Genomic DNA, 22,550 nt, shown 5'->3' with positions numbered 1-22,550 from the left:
ATTGTTCGCACTTCATTGCTAAAAATAAACTGTTTAGCAGAGGATGTTTTCGATCCATCGACCTCTGGGTTATGGGCCCAGCACGCTTCCGCTGCGCCACTCTGCTTTCAACCTCTCCAGAAAAGAGTAAGACCCACAATCCATGGCTTAGGAGGCCAGTGTCTTAGGCCACTGGGGTACTGTGAAATCCTTTTCACCTATACGAACTGTTAGAAGCAGTAAAAAAAAGGTGTAACGGAAGGCACTTACACATGATATAGAGAAAAAAAAATGTGTTCACACATCATTGCTAGAAATAAACTGTTTAGCAGAGGATGGTTTCGATCCATCGACCTCTGGGTTATGGGCCCAGCACGCTTCCGCTGCGCCACTCTGCTTTCAACCACTCTGTGAAAAGAGTAGGAATCACAATCCATGGCTTAGGAGGCCAGTGTCTCTGGCCACTGGTGTACTGTGAAATCTTTTTCACCTATACGAACAGATAGAAGCCGTAAAAAAAAGGTGTAACGGAAGGCACTGACACATGCCCATGCTATAGCGAGAAAAAAATGTGTTCACACATCATTGCTAGAAATAAACTGTTTAGCAGAGGATGGTTTCGATCCATCGACCTCTGGGTTATGAGCCCAGCACGCTTCCGCTGCGCTACTCTGTTTTCAACCACTCCAGAAAAGAGTAAGACCCACAATCCATGGCTTAGGAGGCCAGTGTCTTAGGCCACTGGGGTACTGTGAAATCCTTTTCACCTATACGAACTGATAGAAGCAGTAAAAAAAGGTGTAACGGAAGGCACTTACACATGCCCATGATATAGAGAAAAAAATTATTGTTCGCACTTCATTGCTAAAAATAAACTGTTTAGCAGAGGATGGTTTCGATCCATCGACCTCTGGGTTATGGGCCCAGCACGCTTCCGCTGCGCCACTCTGCTTTCAAACACCCCAGATGGGACTTGAACCCACAATCACTGGCTTAGGAGGCCAGTGCCTTATCCATTAGGCCACTGGGGCACTGTAGTTCATTTAGGACCAGTACAAACTCATTGAAGCAGTAAAAAAAATGTGTAACAGAAGGCACTGACAAATGCCCATGATATAGCAGATTTTTTTTCTTCGCACTTCAATGCTAAAAACAAACTGTTTAGCAGAGGATGGTTTTGATCCATTGACCTCTGGGCCCAGCACGCTTCCGCTGCGCCACTCTGCTTTCAACCACTCTGTGAAAAGAGTAGGAATCACAATCCATGGCTTAGGAGGCCAGTGTCTCTGGCCACTGGTGTACTGTGAAATCTTTGTCACCTATACGAACAGATAGAAGCAGTAAAAAAAATGTGTAACGGAAGGCACTGACACATGCCCATGCTATAGCGAGAAAAAAAAATGTGTTCACACATCATTGCTAGAAATAAACTGTTTAGCAGAGGATGGTTTCGATCCATCGACCTCTGGGTTATGAGCCCAGCACGCTTCCGCTGCGCTACTCTGTTTTCAACCACTCCAGAAAAGAGTAAGACCCACAATCCATGGCTTAGGAGGCCAGTGTCTTAGGCCACTGGGGTACTGTGAAATCCTTTTCACCTATACGAACTGATAGAAGCAGTAAAAAAATGTGTAACGGAAGGCACTTACACATGCCCATGATATAGAGAAAAAAATTATTGTTCGCACTTCATTGCTAAAAATAAACTGTTTAGCAGAGGATGGTTTCGATCCATCGACCTCTGGGTTATGGGCCCAGAACGCTTCCGCTGCGCCACTCTGCTTTTAGACTATGCAGAAAAGAGTAGGAATCACAATCCATGTCTTAGGAGGCCAGTGTCTCAGGCCACTGGTGTACTGCGAAATCCTTTTCACCTACACGAACTGATAGAAGCAGTAAAAAAAGGTGTAACGGAAGGCACTTACACATGCCCATGATATAGAGGAAAAAAATATTTTTCGCACTTCATTGCTAAAAATAAACTGTTTAGCAGAGGATGGTTTCGATCCATCGACCTCTGGGTTATGGGCCCAGCACGCTTCCGCTGCGCCACTCTGCTTTTAGACTATGCAGAAAAGAGTAGGAACCACAATCCATGTCTTAGGAGGCCAGTGTCTCAAGCCACTGGGGTACTGTGAAATCCTTTTCACCTATACGAACTGATAGAAGCAGTAAAAAAAGGTGTAACGGAAGGCACTTACACATGCCCATGATATAGAGAAAAAAATTATTGTTCGCACTTCATTGCTAAAAATAAACTGTTTAGCAGAGGGTGGTTTCGATCCATCGACCTCTGGGTTACGGGCCCATCACGCTTCCGCTACGCCACTCTGCTTTCAAACACCCCAGATGGGACTAGAACCCACAATCCATGGCTTAGGAGGCCAGTGTCTTAGGCCACTGGGGTACTGTGAAATCCTTTTCACCTATACGAACTGATAGAAGCAGTAAAAAAAGGTGTAACGGAAGGCACTTACACATGATATAGAGAAAAAAAATTATTGTTCGCACTTCATTGCTAAAAATAAACAGTTTAGCAGAGGATGGTTTCGATCCATCGACCTCTGGGTTATGGGCCCAGCACGCTTCCGCTGCGCCACTCTGCTTTCAACCACTCTGTGAAAAGAGTAGGAATCACAATCCATGGCTTAGGAGGCCAGTGTCTCTGGCCACTGGTGTACTGTGAAATCTTTTTCACCTATACGAACAGATAGAAGCAGTAAAAAAAATGTGTAACGGAAGGCACTGACACATGCCCATGCTATAGCGAGAAAAAAAAATGTGTTCACACATCATTGCTAGAAATAAACTGTTTAGCAGAGGATGGTTTCGATCCATCGACCTCTGGGTTATGAGCCCAGCACGCTTCCGCTGCGCCACTCTGTTTTCAACCACTCCAGAAAAGAGTAAGACCCACAATCCATGGCTTAGGAGGCCAGTGTCTTAGGCCACTGGGGTACTGTGAAATCCTTTTCACCTATACGAACTGATAGAAGCAGTAAAAAAAATGTGTAACGGAAGGCACTTACACATGCCCATGATATAGAGAAAAAAAATTATTGTTCGCACTTCATTGCTAAAAATAAACTGTTTAGCAGAGGATGGTTTCGATCCATCGACATCTGGGTTATGGGCCCAGCACGCTTCCGCTGCGCCACTCTGCTTTTAGACTATGCAGAAAAGAATAGGAATCACAATCCATGTCTTAGGAGGCCAGTGTCTCAGGCCACTGGTGTACTGCGAAATCCTTTTCACCTATACGAACTGATAGAAGCAGTAAAAAAAAATGTGTAACGGAAGGCACTTACACATGCCCATGATATAGAGAAAAAAAATTATTGTTCGCACTTCATTGCTAAAAATAAACAGTTTAGCAGAGGATGGTTTCGATCCATCGACCTCAGGGTTATGAGCCCAGCACGCTTCCGCTGCGCCACTCTGTTTTCAACCACTCCAGAAAAGAGTAAGACCCACAATCCATGGCTTAGGAGGCCAGTGTCTTAGGCCACTGGGGTACTGTGAAATCCTTTTCACCTATACGAACTGATAGAAGCAGTAAAAAAAAGGTGTAACGGAAGGCACTTACACATGCCCATGATATAGAGAAAAAAAATTATTGTTCGCACTTCATTGCTAAAAATAAACTGTTTAGCAGAGGATGGTTTCGATCCATCGACCTCTGGGTTATGGGCCCAGCACGCTTCCGCTGCGCCACTCTGCTTTCAAACACCCCAGATGGGACTTGAACCCACAATCACTGGCTTAGGAGGCCAGTGCCTTATCCATTAGGCCACTGGGGCACTGTAGTTCATTTACGACCAGTACAAACTCATTGAAGCAGTAAAAAAAATGTGTAACAGAAGGCACTGACAAATGCCCATGATATAGCAGATTTTTTTTCTTCGCACTTCAATGCTAAAAACAAACTGTTTAGCAGAGGATGGTTTTGATCCATCGACCTCTGGGCCCAGCACGCTTCCGCTGCGCCACTCTGCTTTCAACCACTCTGTGAAAAGAGTAGGAATCACAATCCATGGCTTAGGAGGCCAGTGTCTCTGGCCACTGGTGTACTGTGAAATCTTTGTCACCTATACGAACAGATAGAAGCAGTAAAAAAATGTGTAACGGAAGGCACTGACACATGCCCATGCTATAGCGAGAAAAAAATGTGTTCACACATCATTGCTAGAAATAAACTGTTTAGCAGAGGATGGTTTCGATCCATCGACCTCTGGGTTATGAGCCCAGCACGCTTCCGCTGCGCTACTCTGTTTTCAACCACTCCAGAAAAGAGTAAGACCCACAATCCATGGCTTAGGAGGCCAGTGTCTTAGGCCACTGGGGTACTGTGAAATCCTTTTCACCTATACGAACTGATAGAAGCAGTAAAAAAAATGTGTAACGGAAGGCACTTACACATGCCCATGATATAGAGAAAAAAAATTATTGTTCGCACTTCATTGCTAAAAATAAACTGTTTAGCAGAGGATGGTTTCGATCCATCGACCTCTGGGTTATGGGCCCAGAACGCTTCCGCTGCGCCACTCTGCTTTTAGACTATGCAGAAAAGAGTAGGAATCACAATCCATGTCTTAGGAGGCCAGTGTCTCAGGCCACTGGTGTACTGCGAAATCCTTTTCACCTACACGAACTGATAGAAGCAGTAAAAAAAAGGTGTAACGGAAGGCACTTACACATGCCCATGATATAGAGGAAAAAAAAATATTTTTCGCACTTCATTGCTAAAAATAAACTGTTTAGCAGAGGATGGTTTCGATCCATCGACCTCTGGGTTATGGGCCCAGCACGCTTCCGCTGCGCCACTCTGCTTTTAGACTATGCAGAAAAGAGTAGGAATCACAATCCATGTCTTAGGAGGCCAGTGTCTCAAGCCACTGGGGTACAGTGAAATCCTTTTCACCTATACGAACTGATAGAAGCAGTAAAAAAAGGTGTAACGGAAGGCACTTACACATGCCCATGATATAGAGAAAAAAATTATTGTTCGCACTTCATTGCTAAAAATAAACTGTTTAGCAGAGGGTGGTTTCGATCCATCGACCTCTGGGTTACGGGCCCATCACGCTTCCGCTACGCCACTCTGCTTTCAAACACCCCAGATGGGACTTGAACCCACAATCCATGGCTTAGGAGGCCAGTGTCTTAGGCCACTGGGGTACTGTGAAATCCTTTTCACCTATACGAACTGATAGAAGCAGTAAAAAAATGTGTAACGGAAGGCACTTACACATGCCCATGATATAGAGAAAAAAATTATTGTTCGCACTTCATTGCTAAAAATAAACTGTTTAGCAGAGGATGGTTTCGATCCATCGACCTCTGGGTTATGGGCCCAGCACGCTTCCGCTGCGCCACTCTGCTTTCAAACACCCCAGATGGGACTTGAACCCACAATCACTGGCTTAGGAGGCCAGTGCCTTATCCATTAGGCCACTGGGGCACTGTAGTTCATTTAGGACCAGTACAAACTCATTGAAGCAGTAAAAAAAATGTGTAACAGAAGGCACTGACAAATGCCCATGATATAGCAGATTTTTTTTCTTCGCACTTCAATGCTAAAAACAAACTGTTTAGCAGAGGATGGTTTTGATCCATTGACCTCTGGGCCCAGCACGCTTCCGCTGCGCCACTCTGCTTTCAACCACTCTGTGAAAAGAGTAGGAATCACAATCCATGGCTTAGGAGGCCAGTGTCTCTGGCCACTGGTGTACTGTGAAATCTTTGTCACCTATACGAACAGATAGAAGCAGTAAAAAAAATGTGTAACGGAAGGCACTGACACATGCCCATGCTATAGCGAGAAAAAAAAATGTGTTCACACATCATTGCTAGAAATAAACTGTTTAGCAGAGGATGGTTTCGATCCATCGACCTCTGGGTTATGAGCCCAGCACGCTTCCGCTGCGCTACTCTGTTTTCAACCACTCCAGAAAAGAGTAAGACCCACAATCCATGGCTTAGGAGGCCAGTGTCTTAGGCCACTGGGGTACTGTGAAATCCTTTTCACCTATACGAACTGATAGAAGCAGTAAAAAAAATGTGTAACGGAAGGCACTTACACATGCCCATGATATAGAGAAAAAAATTATTGTTCGCACTTCATTGCTAAAAATAAACTGTTTAGCAGAGGATGGTTTCGATCCATCGACCTCTGGGTTATGGGCCCAGAACGCTTCCGCTGCGCCACTCTGCTTTTAGACTATGCAGAAAAGAGTAGGAATCACAATCCATGTCTTAGGAGGCCAGTGTCTCAGGCCACTGGTGTACTGCGAAATCCTTTTCACCTACACGAACTGATAGAAGCAGTAAAAAAAAGGTGTAACGGAAGGCACTTACACATGCCCATGATATAGAGGAAAAAAAAATATTTTTCGCACTTCATTGCTAAAAATAAACTGTTTAGCAGAGGATGGTTTCGATCCATCGACCTCTGGGTTATGGGCCCAGCACGCTTCCGCTGCGCCACTCTGCTTTTAGACTATGCAGAAAAGAGTAGGAATCACAATCCATGTCTTAGGAGGCCAGTGTCTCAAGCCACTGGGGTACTGTGAAATCCTTTTCACCTATACGAACTGATAGAAGCAGTAAAAAAAAGGTGTAACGGAAGGCACTTACACATGCCCATGATATAGAGAAAAAAAATTATTGTTCGCACTTCATTGCTAAAAATAAACTGTTTAGCAGAGGGTGGTTTCGATCCATCGACCTCTGGGTTACGGGCCCATCACGCTTCCGCTACGCCACTCTGCTTTCAAACACCCCAGATGGGACTAGAACCCACAATCCATGGCTTAGGAGGCCAGTGTCTTAGGCCACTGGGGTACTGTGAAATCCTTTTCACCTATACGAACTGATAGAAGCAGTAAAAAAAAGGTGTAACGGAAGGCACTTACACATGATATAGAGAAAAAAAATTATTGTTCGCACTTCATTGCTAAAAATAAACAGTTTAGCAGAGGATGGTTTCGATCCATCGACCTCTGGGTTATGGGCCCAGCACGCTTCCGCTGCGCCACTCTGCTTTCAACCACTCTGTGAAAAGAGTAGGAATCACAATCCATGGCTTAGGAGGCCAGTGTCTCTGGCCACTGGTGTACTGTGAAATCTTTTTCACCTATACGAACAGATAGAAGCAGTAAAAAAATGTGTAACGGAAGGCACTGACACATGCCCATGCTATAGCGAGAAAAAAATGTGTTCACACATCATTGCTAGAAATAAACTGTTTAGCAGAGGATGGTTTCGATCCATCGACCTCTGGGTTATGAGCCCAGCACGCTTCCGCTGCGCCACTCTGTTTTCAACCACTCCAGAAAAGAGTAAGACCCACAATCCATGGCTTAGGAGGCCAGTGTCTTAGGCCACTGGGGTACTGTGAAATCCTTTTCACCTATACGAACTGATAGAAGCAGTAAAAAAATGTGTAACGGAAGGCACTTACACATGCCCATGATATAGAGAAAAAAATTATTGTTCGCACTTCATTGCTAAAAATAAACTGTTTAGCAGAGGATGGTTTCGATCCATCGACATCTGGGTTATGGGCCCAGCACGCTTCCGCTGCGCCACTCTGCTTTTAGACTATGCAGAAAAGAATAGGAATCACAATCCATGTCTTAGGAGGCCAGTGTCTCAGGCCACTGGTGTACTGCGAAATCCTTTTCACCTATACGAACTGATAGAAGCAGTAAAAAAAAATGTGTAACGGAAGGCACTTACACATGCCCATGATATAGAGAAAAAAATTATTGTTCGCACTTCATTGCTAAAAATAAACAGTTTAGCAGAGGATGGTTTCGATCCATCGACCTCAGGGTTATGAGCCCAGCACGCTTCCGCTGCGCCACTCTGTTTTCAACCACTCCAGAAAAGAGTAAGACCCACAATCCATGGCTTAGGAGGCCAGTGTCTTAGGCCACTGGGGTACTGTGAAATCCTTTTCACCTATACGAACTGATAGAAGCAGTAAAAAAAGGTGTAACGGAAGGCACTTACACATGCCCATGATATAGAGAAAAAAATTATTGTTCGCACTTCATTGCTAAAAATAAACTGTTTAGCAGAGGATGGTTTCGATCCATCGACCTCTGGGTTATGGGCCCAGCACGCTTCCGCTGCGCCACTCTGCTTTCAAACACCCCAGATGGGACTTGAACCCACAATCACTGGCTTAGGAGGCCAGTGCCTTATCCATTAGGCCACTGGGGCACTGTAGTTCATTTACGACCAGTACAAACTCATTGAAGCAGTAAAAAAAATGTGTAACAGAAGGCACTGACAAATGCCCATGATATAGCAGATTTTTTTTCTTCGCACTTCAATGCTAAAAACAAACTGTTTAGCAGAGGATGGTTTTGATCCATTGACCTCTGGGCCCAGCACGCTTCCGCTGCGCCACTCTGCTTTCAACCACTCTGTGAAAAGAGTAGGAATCACAATCCATGGCTTAGGAGGCCAGTGTCTCTGGCCACTGGTGTACTGTGAAATCTTTGTCACCTATACGAACAGATAGAAGCAGTAAAAAAAATGTGTAACGGAAGGCACTGACACATGCCCATGCTATAGCGAGAAAAAAAAATGTGTTCACACATCATTGCTAGAAATAAACTGTTTAGCAGAGGATGGTTTCGATCCATCGACCTCTGGGTTATGAGCCCAGCACGCTTCCGCTGCGCTACTCTGTTTTCAACCACTCCAGAAAAGAGTAAGACCCACAATCCATGGCTTAGGAGGCCAGTGTCTTAGGCCACTGGGGTACTGTGAAATCCTTTTCACCTATACGAACTGATAGAAGCAGTAAAAAAAATGTGTAACGGAAGGCACTTACACATGCCCATGATATAGAGAAAAAAAATTATTGTTCGCACTTCATTGCTAAAAATAAACTGTTTAGCAGAGGATGGTTTCGATCCATCGACCTCTGGGTTATGGGCCCAGAACGCTTCCGCTGCGCCACTCTGCTTTTAGACTATGCAGAAAAGAGTAGGAATCACAATCCATGTCTTAGGAGGCCAGTGTCTCAGGCCACTGGTGTACTGCGAAATCCTTTTCACCTACACGAACTGATAGAAGCAGTAAAAAAAGGTGTAACGGAAGGCACTTACACATGCCCATGATATAGAGGAAAAAAAAATATTTTTCGCACTTCATTGCTAAAAATAAACTGTTTAGCAGAGGATGGTTTCGATCCATCGACCTCTGGGTTATGGGCCCAGCACGCTTCCGCTGCGCCACTCTGCTTTTAGACTATGCAGAAAAGAGTAGGAATCACAATCCATGTCTTAGGAGGCCAGTGTCTCAAGCCACTGGGGTACAGTGAAATCCTTTTCACCTATACGAACTGATAGAAGCAGTAAAAAAAAGGTGTAACGGAAGGCACTTACACATGCCCATGATATAGAGAAAAAAAATTATTGTTCGCACTTCATTGCTAAAAATAAACTGTTTAGCAGAGGGTGGTTTCGATCCATCGACCTCTGGGTTACGGGCCCATCACGCTTCCGCTACGCCACTCTGCTTTCAAACACCCCAGATGGGACTTGAACCCACAATCCATGGCTTAGGAGGCCAGTGTCTTAGGCCACTGGGGTACTGTGAAATCCTTTTCACCTATACGAACTGATAGAAGCAGTAAAAAAAATGTGTAACGGAAGGCACTTACACATGCCCATGATATAGAGAAAAAAAATTATTGTTCGCACTTCATTGCTAAAAATAAACTGTTTAGCAGAGGATGGTTTCGATCCATCGACCTCTGGGTTATGGGCCCAGCACGCTTCCGCTGCGCCATTCTGCTTTCAAACACCCCAGATGGGACTTGAACCCACAATCACTGGCTTAGGAGGCCAGTGCCTTATCCATTAGGCCACTGGGGGACTGTAGTTCATTTATGACCAGTACAAACTCATTGAAGCAGTAAAAAATATGTGTAACAGAAGGCACTGACAAATGCCCATGATATAGCAGATTTTTTTTCTTCGCACTTCAATGCTAAAAACAAACTGTTTAGCAGAGGATGGTTTTGATCCATCGACCTCTGGGCCCAGCACGCTTCCGCTGCGCCACTCTGCTTTCAACCACTCTGTGAAAAGAGTAGGAATCACAATCCATGGCTTAGGAAGCCAGTGTCTCTGGCCACTGGTGTACTGTGAAATCTTTTTCACCTATACGAACAGATAGAAGCAGTAAAAAAAATGTGTAACGGAAGGCACTGACACATGCCCATGCTATAGCGAGAAAAAAATGTGTTCACACATCATTGCTAAAAATAAACTGTTTAGCAGAGGATGGTTTCGATCCATCGACCTCTGGGTTATGAGCCCAGCACGCTTCCGCTGCGCCACTCTGTTTTCAAACACTCCAGAAAAGAGTAAGACCCACAATCCATGGCTTAGGAGGCCAGTGTCTTAGGCCACTGGGGTACTGTGAAATCCTTTTCACCTATACGAACTGATAGAAGCAGTAAAAAAAATGTGTAACGGAAGGCACTTACACATGCCCATGATATAGAGAAAAAAAATTATTGTTCGCACTTCATTGCTAAAAATAAATTGTTTAGCAGAGGATGGTTTCGATCCATCGACCTCTGGGTTATGGGCCCAGCACGCTTCCGCTGCGCCACTCTGCTTTTAGACTATGCAGAAAAGAGTAGGAATCACAATCCATGTCTTAGGAGGCCAGTGTCTCAGGCCACTGGTGTACTGCGAAATCCTTTTCACCTATACGAACTGATAGAAGCAGTAAAAAAAAGGTGTAACGGAAGGCACTTACACATGCCCATGATATAGAGAAAAAAATTAATTGTTCGCACTTCATTGCTAAAAATAAGCTGTTTAGCAGAGGATGGTTTCGATCCATCGCCCTCTGGGTTATGGGCCCAGCACGCTTCCGCTGCGCCACTCTGCTTTCAACCACTCCAGAAAAGAGTAAGACCCACAATCCATGGCTTAGGAGGCCAGTGTCTTAGGCCACTGGGGTACTGCGAAATCCTTTTCACCTATACGAACTGATAGAAGCAGTAAAAAAAAGGTGTAACGGAAGGCACTTACACATGCCCATGATATAGAGAAAAAAAATTATTGTTCGCACTTCATTGCTAAAAATAAACTGTTTAGCAGAGGATGGTTTCGATCCATCGACCTCTGGGTTATGGGCCCAGCACGCTTCCGCTGCGCCACTCTGCTTTCAACCACTGCAGAAAAGAGTAAGACCCACAATCCATGGCTTAGGAGGCCAGTGTCTTAGGCCACTGGGGTACAGTGAAATCGTTTTCACCTATACGAACTGATAGAAGCAGTAAAAAAAATGTGTAACAGAAGGCACTTACACATGCCCATGATATAGAGAAAAAATTAATTGTTCGAACTTCATTGCTAAAAATAAGCTGTTTAGCAGAGGATGGTTTCGATCATTTGACCTCTGGGTTATGGGCCCAGCACGCTTCCGCTGCGCCACTCTGCTTTCAACCACTCCAGAAAAGAGTAAGACCCACAATCCATGGCTTAGGAGGCCAGTGTCTTAGGCCACTGGGGTACTGTGAAATCCTTTTCACCTATACGAACTGATAGAAGCAGTAAAAAAATGTGTAACGGAAGGCACTTACACATGCCCATGATATAGAGAAAAAAATGTATTGTTCGCACTTCATTGCTAAAAATAAACTGTTTAGCAGAGGATGTTTTCGATCCATCGACCTCTGGGTTATGGGCCCAGCACGCTTCCGCTGCGCCACTCTGCTTTTAAACTATGCAGAAAAGAGTAGGAATCATAATCCATGTCTTAGGAGGCCAGTGTCTCAGGCCACTGGTGTACTGCGAAATCCTTTTCACCTATACGAACTGATAGAAGCAGTAAAAAAAAAGGTGTAACGGAAGGCACTTACACATGCCCATGATATAGAGAAAAAAATTAATTGTTCGCACTTCATTGCTAAAAATAAGCTGTTTAGCAGAGGATGGTTTCGATCCATCGCCCTCTGGGTTATGGGCCCAGCACGCTTCCGCTGCGCCACTCTGCTTTCAACCACTCCAGAAAAGAGTAAGACCCACAATCCATGGCTTAGGAGGCCAGTGTCTTAGGCCACTGGGGTACTGTGAAATCCTTTTCACCTATACGAACTGATAGAAGCAGTAAAAAAAATGTGTAACGGAAGGCACTTACACATGCCCATGATATAGAGAAAAAAATGTATTGTTCGCACTTCATTGCTAAAAATAAACTGTTCAGCAGAGGATGGTTTCGATCCATCGACCTCTGGATTATGGGCCCAGCACGCTTCCGCTGCGCCACTCTACTTTTAGACTATGCAGAAAAGAGTAGGAATCACAATCCATGTCTTAGGAGGCCAGTGTCTCAGGCCACTGGTGTACTGCGAAATCCTTTTCACCTATACGAACTGATAGAAGCAGTAAAAAAAAGGTGTAACGGAAGGCACTTACACATGCCCATGATATAGAGAAAAAAAATTATTGTTCGCACTTCATTGCTAAAAATAAACTGTTTAGCAGAGGATGGTTTCGATCCATCGACCTCTGGGTTATGGGCCCAGCACGCTTCCGCTGCGCCACTCTGCTTTCAACCACTGAAGAAAAGAGTAAGACCCACAATCCATGGCTTAGGAGGCCAGTGTCTTAGGCCAATGGGGTACAGTGAAATCGTTTTCACCTATACGAACTGATAGAAGCAGTAAAAAAAATGTGTAACAGAAGGCACTTACACATGCCCATGATATAGAGAAAAAAATTAATTGTTCGAACTTCATTGCTAAAAATAAGCTGTTTAGCAGAGGATGGTTTCGATCATTTGACCTCTGGGTTATGGGCCCAGCACGCTTCCGCTGCGCCACTCTGCTTTCAACCACTCCAGAAAAGAGTAAGACCCACAATCCATGGCTTAGGAGGCCAGTGTCTTAGGCCACTGGGGTACTGTGAAATCCTTTTCACCTATACGAACTGATAGAAGCAGTAAAAAAAAATGTGTAACGGAAGGCACTTACACATGCCCATGATATAGAGAAAAAAATGTATTGTTCGCACTTCATTGCTAAAAATAAACTGTTTAGCAGAGGATGTTTTCGATCCATCGACCTCTGGGTTATGGGCCCAGCACGCTTCCGCTGCGCCACTCTGCTTTCAACCTCTCCAGAAAAGAGTAAGACCCACAATCCATGGCTTAGGAGGCCAGTGTCTTAGGCCACTGGGGTACTGTGAAATCCTTTTCACCTATACGAACTGATAGAAGCAGTAAAAAAAATGTGTAACGGAAGGCACTTACCCATGCCCATGATATAGAGAAAAAAATTAATTGTTCGAACTTCATTGCTAAAAATAAGCTGTTTAGCAGAGGATGGTTTCGATCCATCGACCTCTGGGCCCAGCACGCTTCCGCTGCGCCACTCTGCTTTCAACCACTCCAGAAAAGAGTAAGACCCACAATCCATGGCTTAGTATGCCAGTGTCTTAGGCCACTGGGGTACTGTGAAATCCTTTTCACCTATACGAACTGATAGAAGCAGTAAAAAAAATGTGTAACGGAAGGCACTTACACATGCCCATGATATAGAGAAAAAAATGTATTGTTCGCACTTCATTGCAAAAATAAACTGTTTAGCAGAGGATGGTTTCGGTCCATCGACCTCTGGGTTATGGGCCCAGCACGCTTCCGCTGCGCCACTCTGCTTTTAGACTATCCAGAAAAGAGTAAGACCCACAATCCATGTCTTAGGAGGCCAGTGTCTCAGGCCACTGGTGTACTGCGAAATCCTTTTCACCTATACGAACTGATAGAAGCAGTAAAAAAAAGGTGTAACGGAAGGCACTTACACATGCCCATGCTATAGCGAGAAAAAAAAATGTGTTCACACATCATTGCTAGAAATAAACTGTTTAGCAGACGATGGTTTCGATCCATCAAGCTCTGGGTTATGGGCCCAGCACGCTTCCGCTGCGCCACTCTGCTTTCAACCACTCCAGAAAAGAGTATGACCCACAATCCATGGCTTAGGAGGCCAGTGTCATAGGCCACTGGGGTACTGTGAAATCCTTTTCACCTATACGAACTGATAGAAGCAGTAAAAAAAATGTGTAACGGAAGGCACTTACACATGCCCATGATATAGAGAAAAAAATTAATTGTTCGAACTTCATTGCTAAAAATAAGCTGTTTAGCAGAGGATGGTTTCGATCCATCGACCTCTGGGTTATGGGCCCAGCACGCTTCCGCTGCGCCACTCTGCTTTTAGACTTTGCAGAAAAGAGTAGGAATCACAATCCATGGCTTAGGAGGCCAGTGTCTCAGGCCACTGGTGTACTGCGAAATCCTTTTCACCTATACGAACTGATAGAAGCAGTAAAAAAAAGGTGTAACGGAAGGCACTTACACATGCCCATGATATAGAGAAAAAAATTAATTGTTCGAACTTCATTGCTAAAAATAAGCTGTTTAGCAGAGGATGGTTTCGATCCATCGACCTCTGGGCCCATCACGCTTCCGCTGCGCCACTCTGCTTTCAACCACTCCAGAAAAGAGTAAGACCCACAATCCATGGCTTAGGAGGCCAGTGTCTTAGGCCACTGGGGTACTGTGAAATCCTTTTCACCTATACGAACTGATAGAAGCAGTAAAAAAAATGTGTAACGGAAGGCACTTACACATGCCCATGATATAGAGAAAAAAATGTATTGTTCGCACTTCATTGCTAAAAATAAACTGTTTAGCAGAGGATGGTTTCGATCCATCGACCTCTGGGTTATGGGCCCAGCACGCTTCCGCTGCGCCACTCTGCTTTTAGACTATACAGAAAAGAGTAGGAATCACAATCCATGTCTTAGGAGGCCAGTGTCTCAGGCCACTGGTGTACTGCGAAATCCTTTTCACCTATACGAACTGATAGAAGCAGTAAAAAAAAGGTGTAACGGAAGGCACTTACACATGCCCATGATATAGAGAAAAAAAATTATTGTTCGCACTTCATTGCTAAAAATAAACTGTTTAGCAGAGGATGTTTTCGATCCATCGACCTCTGGGTTATGGGCCCAGCACGCTTCCGCTGCGCCACTCTGCTTTCAACCTCTCCAGAAAAGAGTAAGACCCACAATCCATGGCTTAGGAGGCCAGTGTCTTAGGCCACTGGGGTACTGTGAAATCCTTTTCACCTATACGAACTGATAGAAGCAGTAAAAAAAATGTGCAACGGAAGGCACTTACACATGCCCATGATATAGAGAAAAAAAAATATTGTTCGCACTTCATTGCTAAAAATAAACTGTTTAGCAGAGGATGGTTTCGATCCATCGACCTCTGGGTTATGGGCCCAGCACGCTTCCGCTGCGCCACTCTGCTTTCAACCACTGCAGAAAAGAGTAAGACCCACAATCCATGGCTTAGGAGGCCAGTGTCTTAGGCCACTGGGGTACAGTGAAATCGTTTTCACCTATACGAACTGATAGAAGCAGTAAAAAAATGTGTAACAGAAGGCACTTACACATGCCCATGATATAGAGAAAAAAATTAATTGTTCGAACTTCATTGCTAAAAATAAGCTGTTTAGCAGAGGATGGTTTCGATCATTTGACCTCTGGGTTATGGGCCCAGCACGCTTCCGCTGCGCCACTCTGCTTTCAACCACTCCAGAAAAGAGTAAGACCCACAATCCATGGCTTAGGAGGCCAGTGTCTTAGGCCACTGGGGTACTGTGAAATCCTTTTCACCTATACGAACTGATAGAAGCAGTAAAAAAAATGTGCAACGGAAGGCACTTACACATGCCCATGATATAGAGAAAAAAAAATATTGTTCGCACTTCATTGCTAAAAATAAACTGTTTAGCAGAGGATGGTTTCGATCCATCGACCTCTGCGTTATGGGCCCAGCACGCTTCCGCTGCGCCACTCTGCTTTCAACCACTGCAGAAAAGAGTAAGACCCACAATCCATGGCTTAGGAGGCCAGTGTCTTAGGCCACTGGGGTACTGTGAAATCCTTTTCACCTATACGAACTGATAGAAGCAGTAAAAAAAATGTGTAACGGAAGGCACTTACCCATGCCCATGATATAGAGAAAAAAATTAATTGTTCGAACTTCATTGCTAAAAATAAGCTGTTTAGCAGAGGATGGTTTCGATCCATCGACCTCTGGGCCCAGCACGCTTCCGCTGCGCCACTCTGCTTTCAACCACTCCAGAAAAGAGTAAGACCCACAATCCATGGCTTAGTATGCCAGTGTCTTAGGCCACTGGGGTACTGTGAAATCCTTTTCACCTATACGAACTGATAGAAGCAGTAAAAAAAATGTGTAACGGAAGGCACTTACACATGCCCATGATATAGAGAAAAAAATGTATTGTTCGCACTTCATTGCTAAAAATAAACTGTTTAGCAGAGGATGGTTTCGGTCCATCGACCTCTGGGTTATGGGCCCAGCACGCTTCCGCTGCGCCACTCTGCTTTTAGACTATACAGAAAAGAGTAGGAATCACAATCCATGTCTTAGGAGGCCAGTGTCTCAGGCCACTGGTGTACTGCGAAATCCTTTTCACCTATACGAACTGATAGAAGCAGTAAAAAAAGGTGTAACGGAAGGCACTTACACATGCCCATGATATAGAGAAAAAAAATTATTGTTCGCACTTCATTGCTAAAAATAAACTGTTTAGCAGAGGATGTTTTCGATCCATCGACCTCTGGGTTATGGGCCCAGCACGCTTCCGCTGCGCCACTCTGCTTTCAACCACTGCAGAAAAGAGTAAGACCCACAATCCATGGCTTAGGAGGCCAGTGTCTTAGGCCACTGGGGTACTGTGAAATCCTTTTCACCTATACGAACTGATAGAAGCAGTAAAAAAAATGTGTAACGGAAGGCACTTACCCATGCCCATGATATAGAGAAAAAAATTAATTGTTCGAACTTCATTGCTAAAAATAAGCTGTTTAGCAGAGGATGGTTTCGATCCATCGACCTCTGGGCCCAGCACGCTTCCGCTGCGCCACTCTGCTTTCAACCACTCCAGAAAAGAGTAAGACCCACAATCCATGGCTTAGTATGCCAGTGTCTTAGGCCACTGGGGTACTGTGAAATCCTTTTCACCTATACGAACTGATAGAAGCAGTAAAAAAAATGTGTAACGGAAGGCACTTACACATGCCCATGATATAGAGAAAAAAATGTATTGTTCGCACTTCATTGCTAAAAATAAACTGTTTAGCAGAGGATGGTTTCGGTCCATCGACCTCTGGGTTATGGGCCCAGCACGCTTCCGCTGCGCCACTCTGCTTTTAGACTATCCAGAAAAGAGTAAGACCCACAATCCATGGCTTAGGAGGCCAGTGTCTTAGGCCACTGGGGTACTGTGAAATCCTTTTCACCTATACGAACTGATAGAAGCAGTGAAAAAAATGTGTAACGGGAGGCACTTACACATGCCCATGATATAGAGAAAAAAATGTATTGTTCGCACTTCATTGCTAAAAATAAACTGTTTAGCAGAGGATGGTTTCGATCCATCGATCTCTGGGTTATGGGCCCAGCACGCTTCCGCTGCGCCACTCTGCTTTTAGACTATGCAGAAAAGAGTAGGAATCACAATCCATGTCTTAGGAGGCCAGTGTCTCAGGCCACTGGTGTACTGCGAAATCCTTTTCACCTATACGAACTGATAGAAGCAGTAAAAAAAAGGTGTAACGGAAGGCACTTACACATGCCCATGATATAGAGAAAAAAAATTATTGTTCGCACTTCATTGCTAAAAATAAACTGTTTAGCAGAGGATGGTTTCGATCCATCGACCTCTGGTTTATGGGCCCAGCACGCTTCCGCTGCGCCACTCTGCTTTCAACCACTGCAGAAAAGAGTAAGACCCACAATCCATGGCTTAGGAGGCCAGTGTCTTAGGCCACTGGGGTACAGTGAAATCGTTTTCACCTATACGAACTGATAGAAGCAGTAAAAAAAATGTGTAACAGAAGGCACTTACACATGCCCATGATATAGAGAAAAAAATTAATTGTTCGAACTTCATTGCTAAAAATAAGCTGTTTAGCAGAGGATGGTTTCGATCATTTGACCTCTGGGTTATGGGCCCAGCACGCTTCCGCTGCGCCACTCTGCTTTCAACCACTCCAGAAAAGAGTAAGACCCACAATCCATGGCTTAGGAGGCCAGTGTCTTAGGCCACTGGGGTACTGTGAAATCCTTTTCACCTATACGAACTGATAGAAGCAGTAAAAAAAATGTGCAACGGAAGGCACTTACACATGCCCATGATATAGAGAAAAAAAAATATTGTTCGCACTTCATTGCTAAAAATAAACTGTTTAGCAGAGGATGGTTTCGGTCCATCGACCTCTGGGTTATGGGCCCAGCACGCTTCCGCTGCGCCACTCTGCTTTTAGACTATCCAGAAAAGAGTAAGACCCACAATCCATGGCTTAGGAGGCCAGTGTCTTAGGCCACTGGGGTACTGTGAAATCCTTTTCACCTATACGAACTGATAGAAGCAGTGAAAAAAATGTGTAACGGGAGGCACTTACACATGCCCATGATATAGAGAAAAAAATGTATTGTTCGCACTTCATTGCTAAAAATAAACTGTTTAGCAGAGGATGGTTTCGATCCATCGACCTCTGGGTTATGGGCCCAGCACGCTTCCGCTGCGCCACTCTGCTTTTAGACTATGCAGAAAAGAGTAGGAATCACAATCCATGTCTTAGGAGGCCAGTGTCTCAGGCCACTGGTGTACTGCGAAATCCTTTTCACCTATACGAACTGATAGAAGCAGTAAAAAAAGGTGTAACGGAAGGCACTTACACATGCCCATGATATAGAGAAAAAAATTATTGTTCGCACTTCATTGCTAAAAATAAACTGTTTAGCAGAGGATGGTTTCGATCCATCGACCTCTGGGTTATGGGCCCAGCACGCTTCCGCTGCGCCACTCTGCTTTCAACCACTGCAGAAAAGAGTAAGACCCACAATCCATGGCTTAGGAGGCCAGTGTCTTAGGCCACTGGGGTACAGTGAAATCCTTTTCACCTATACGAACTGATAGAAGCAGTAAAAAAAATGTGTAACGGAAGGCACTTACACATGCCCATGATATAGAGAAAAAAATTAATTGTTCGAACTTCATTGCTAAAAATAAGCTGTTTAGCAGAGGATGGTTTCGATCATTTGACCTCTGGGTTATGGGCCCAGCACGCTTCCGCTGCGCCACTCTGCTTTCAACCACTCCAGAAAAGAGTAAGACCCACAATCCATGGCTTAGGAGGCCAGTGTCTTAGGCCACTGGGGTACTGTGAAATCCTTTTCACCTATACGAACTGATAGAAGCAGTAAAAAAAAGGTGTAACGGAAGGCACTTACACATGCCCATGCTATAGCGAGAAAAAAAAATGTGTTCACACATCATTGCTAGAAATAAACTGTTTAGCAGACGATGGTTTCGATCCAACAACCTCTGGGTTATGGGCCCAGCACGCTTCCGCTGCGCCACTCTGCTTTCAACCACTCCAGAAAAGAGTAAGACCCACAATCCATGGCTTAGGAGGCCAGTGTCTTAGGCCACTGGGGTACTGTGAAATCCTTTTCACCTATACGAACTGATAGAAGCAGTAAAAAAAATGTGTAACGGAAGGCACTTACACATGCCCATGATATAGAGAAAAAAATTAATTGTTCGAACTTCATTGCTAAAAATAAGCTGTTTAGCAGAGGATGGTTTCGATCCTTCGACCTCTGGGTTATGGGCCCAGCACGCTTCCGCTGCGCCACTCTGCTTTTAGACTTTGCAGAAAAGAGTAGGAATCACAATCCATGGCTTAGGAGGCCAGTGTCTTAGGCCACTGGGGTACTGTGAAATCCTTTTCACCTATACGAACTGATAGAAGCAGTAAAAAAAATGTGTAACGGCAGGCACTTACCCATGCCCATGATATAGAGAAAAAAATTAATTGTTCGAACTTCATTGCTAAAAATAAGCTGTTTAGCAGAGGATGGTTTCGATCCATCGACCTCTGGGCCCAGCACGCTTCCGCTGCGCCACTCTGCTTTCAACCACTCCAGAAAAGAGTAAGACCCACAATCCATGGCTTAGTATGCCAGTGTCTTAGGCCACTGGGGTACTGTGAAATCCTTTTCACCTATACGAACTGATAGAAGCAGTAAAAAAAATGTGTAACGGAAGGCACTTACACATGCCCATGATATAGAGAAAAAAATGTATTGTTCGCACTTCATTGCTAAAAATAAACTGTTTAGCAGAGGATGGTTTCGATCCATCGACCTCTGGGTTATGGGCCCAGCACGCTTCCGCTGCGCCACTCTGCTTTTAGACTATCCAGAAAAGAGTAAGACCCACAATCCATGTCTTAGGAGGCCAGTGTCTCAGGCCACTGGTGTACTGCGAAATCCTTTTCACCTATACGAACTGATAGAAGCAGTAAAAAAAAGGTGTAACGGAAGGCACTTACACATGCCCATGCTATAGCGAGAAAAAAAAATGTGTTCACACATCATTGCTAGAAATAAACTGTTTAGCAGACGATGGTTTCGATCCAACAAGCTCTGGGTTATGGGCCCAGCACGCTTCCGCTGCGCCACTCTGCTTTCAACCACTCCAGAAAAGAGTATGACCCACAATCCATGGCTTAGGAGGCCAGTGTCATAGGCCACTGGGGTACTGTGAAATCCTTTTCACCTATACGAACTGATAGAAGCAGTAAAAAAAATGTGTAACGGAAGGCACTTACACATGCCCATGATATAGAGAAAAAAATTAATTGTTCGAACTTCATTGCTAAAAATAAGCTGTTTAGCAGAGGATGGTTTCGATCCATCGACCTCTGGGTTATGGGCCCAGCACGCTTCCGCTGCGCCACTCTGCTTTTAGACTTTGCAGAAAAGAGTAGGAATCACAATCCATGGCTTAGGAGGCCAGTGTCTCAGGCCACTGGTGTACTGCGAAATCCTTTTCACCTATACGAACTGATAGAAGCAGTAAAAAAAAGGTGTAACGGAAGGCACTTACACATGCCCATGATATAGAGAAAAAAATTAATTGTTCGAACTTCATTGCTAAAAATAAGCTGTTTAGCAGAGGATGGTTTCGATCCATCGACCTCTGGGCCCATCACGCTTCCGCTGCGCCACTCTGCTTTCAACCACTCCAGAAAAGAGTAAGACCCACAATCCATGGCTTAGGAGGCCAGTGTCTTAGGCCACTGGGGTACTGTGAAATCCTTTTCACCTATACGAACTGATAGAAGCAGTAAAAAAAATGTGTAACGGAAGGCACTTACACATGCCCATGATATAGAGAAAAAAATGTATTGTTCGCACTTCATTGCTAAAAATAAACTGTTTAGCAGAGGATGGTTTCGATCCATCGACCTCTGGGTTATGGGCCCAGCACGCTTCCGCTGCGCCACTCTGCTTTCAACCACTGCAGAAAAGAGTAAGACCCACAATCCATGGCTTAGGAGGCCAGTGTCTTAGGCCACTGGGGTACTGTGAAATCCTTTTCACCTATACGAACTGATAGAAGCAGTAAAAAAAATGTGTAACGGAAGGCACTTACCCATGCCCATGATATAGAGAAAAAAATTTATTGTTCGAACTTCATTGCTAAAAATAAGCTGTTTAGCAGAGGATGGTTTCGATCCATCGACCTCTGGGCCCAGCACGCTTCCGCTGCGCCACTCTGCTTTCAACCACTCCAGAAAAGAGTAAGACCCACAATCCATGGCTTAGTATGCCAGTGTCTTAGGCCACTGGGGTACTGTGAAATCCTTTTCACCTATACGAACTGATAGAAGCAGTAAAAAAAATGTGTAACGGAAGGCACTTACACATGCCCATGATATAGAGAAAAAAATGTATTGTTCGCACTTCATTGCTAAAAATAAACTGTTTAGCAGAGGATGGTTTCGGTCCATCGACCTCTGGGTTATGGGCCCAGCACGCTTCCGCTGCGCCACTCTGCTTTTAGACTATCCAGAAAAGAGTAAGACCCACAATCCATGTCTTAGGAGGCCAGTGTCTCAGGCCACTGGTGTACTGCGAAATCCTTTTCACCTATACGAACTGATAGAAGCAGTAAAAAAAAGGTGTAACGGAAGGCACTTACACATGCCCATGCTATAGCGAGAAAAAAAAATGTGTTCACACATCATTGCTAGAAATAAACTGTTTAGCAGACGATGGTTTCGATCCATCAAGCTCTGGGTTATGGGCCCAGCACGCTTCCGCTGCGCCACTCTGCTTTCAACCACTCCAGAAAAGAGTATGACCCACAATCCATGGCTTAGGAGGCCAGTGTCATAGGCCACTGGGGTACTGTGAAATCCTTTTCACCTATACGAACTGATAGAAGCAGTAAAAAAAATGTGTAACGGAAGGCACTTACACATGCCCATGATATAGAGAAAAAAATGTATTGTTCGCACTTCATTGCTAAAAATAAACTGTTTAGCAGAGGATGGTTTCGGTCCATCGACCTCTGGGTTATGGGCCCAGCACGCTTCCGCTGCGCCACTCTGCTTTTAGACTATCCAGAAAAG

The 22,550-nt window shown here is 44.6% G+C and overlaps 5 non-coding genes across 5 annotated transcripts; all 5 read right to left on the bottom strand.

The window, feature by feature from the left end:
- Nucleotides 1-937: 937 nt before the first annotated feature.
- Nucleotides 938-1,010, bottom strand: trnar-ccu (transfer RNA arginine (anticodon CCU)). Its single transcript has one exon. It is a non-coding gene; the product is annotated as a tRNA-Arg (tRNA).
- Nucleotides 1,011-3,706: 2,696 nt separating this feature from the next.
- trnar-ccu (transfer RNA arginine (anticodon CCU)) lies at nucleotides 3,707-3,779 on the bottom strand. Its single transcript has one exon. It is a non-coding gene; the product is annotated as a tRNA-Arg (tRNA).
- Nucleotides 3,780-5,367: 1,588 nt separating this feature from the next.
- trnar-ccu (transfer RNA arginine (anticodon CCU)) lies at nucleotides 5,368-5,440 on the bottom strand. The gene has a single exon. It is a non-coding gene; the product is annotated as a tRNA-Arg (tRNA).
- A 2,695-nt stretch (nucleotides 5,441-8,135) lies between these two features.
- Nucleotides 8,136-8,208, bottom strand: trnar-ccu (transfer RNA arginine (anticodon CCU)). The gene has a single exon. It is a non-coding gene; the product is annotated as a tRNA-Arg (tRNA).
- Nucleotides 8,209-9,802: 1,594 nt separating this feature from the next.
- trnar-ccu (transfer RNA arginine (anticodon CCU)) lies at nucleotides 9,803-9,875 on the bottom strand. The gene has a single exon. It is a non-coding gene; the product is annotated as a tRNA-Arg (tRNA).
- Between the last annotated feature and the right edge of the window lie 12,675 nt (nucleotides 9,876-22,550).

This window comes from Salmo salar, chromosome ssa17 (assembly GCF_905237065.1).
Source record: "Salmo salar chromosome ssa17, Ssal_v3.1, whole genome shotgun sequence".
In the NCBI taxonomy this organism is placed as follows: Eukaryota; Metazoa; Chordata; class Actinopteri; order Salmoniformes; family Salmonidae; genus Salmo; species Salmo salar.
The sequence above is the reverse complement of the archived record's forward strand: the minus strand, read 5'-3'. Positions and strand labels throughout refer to the sequence as shown.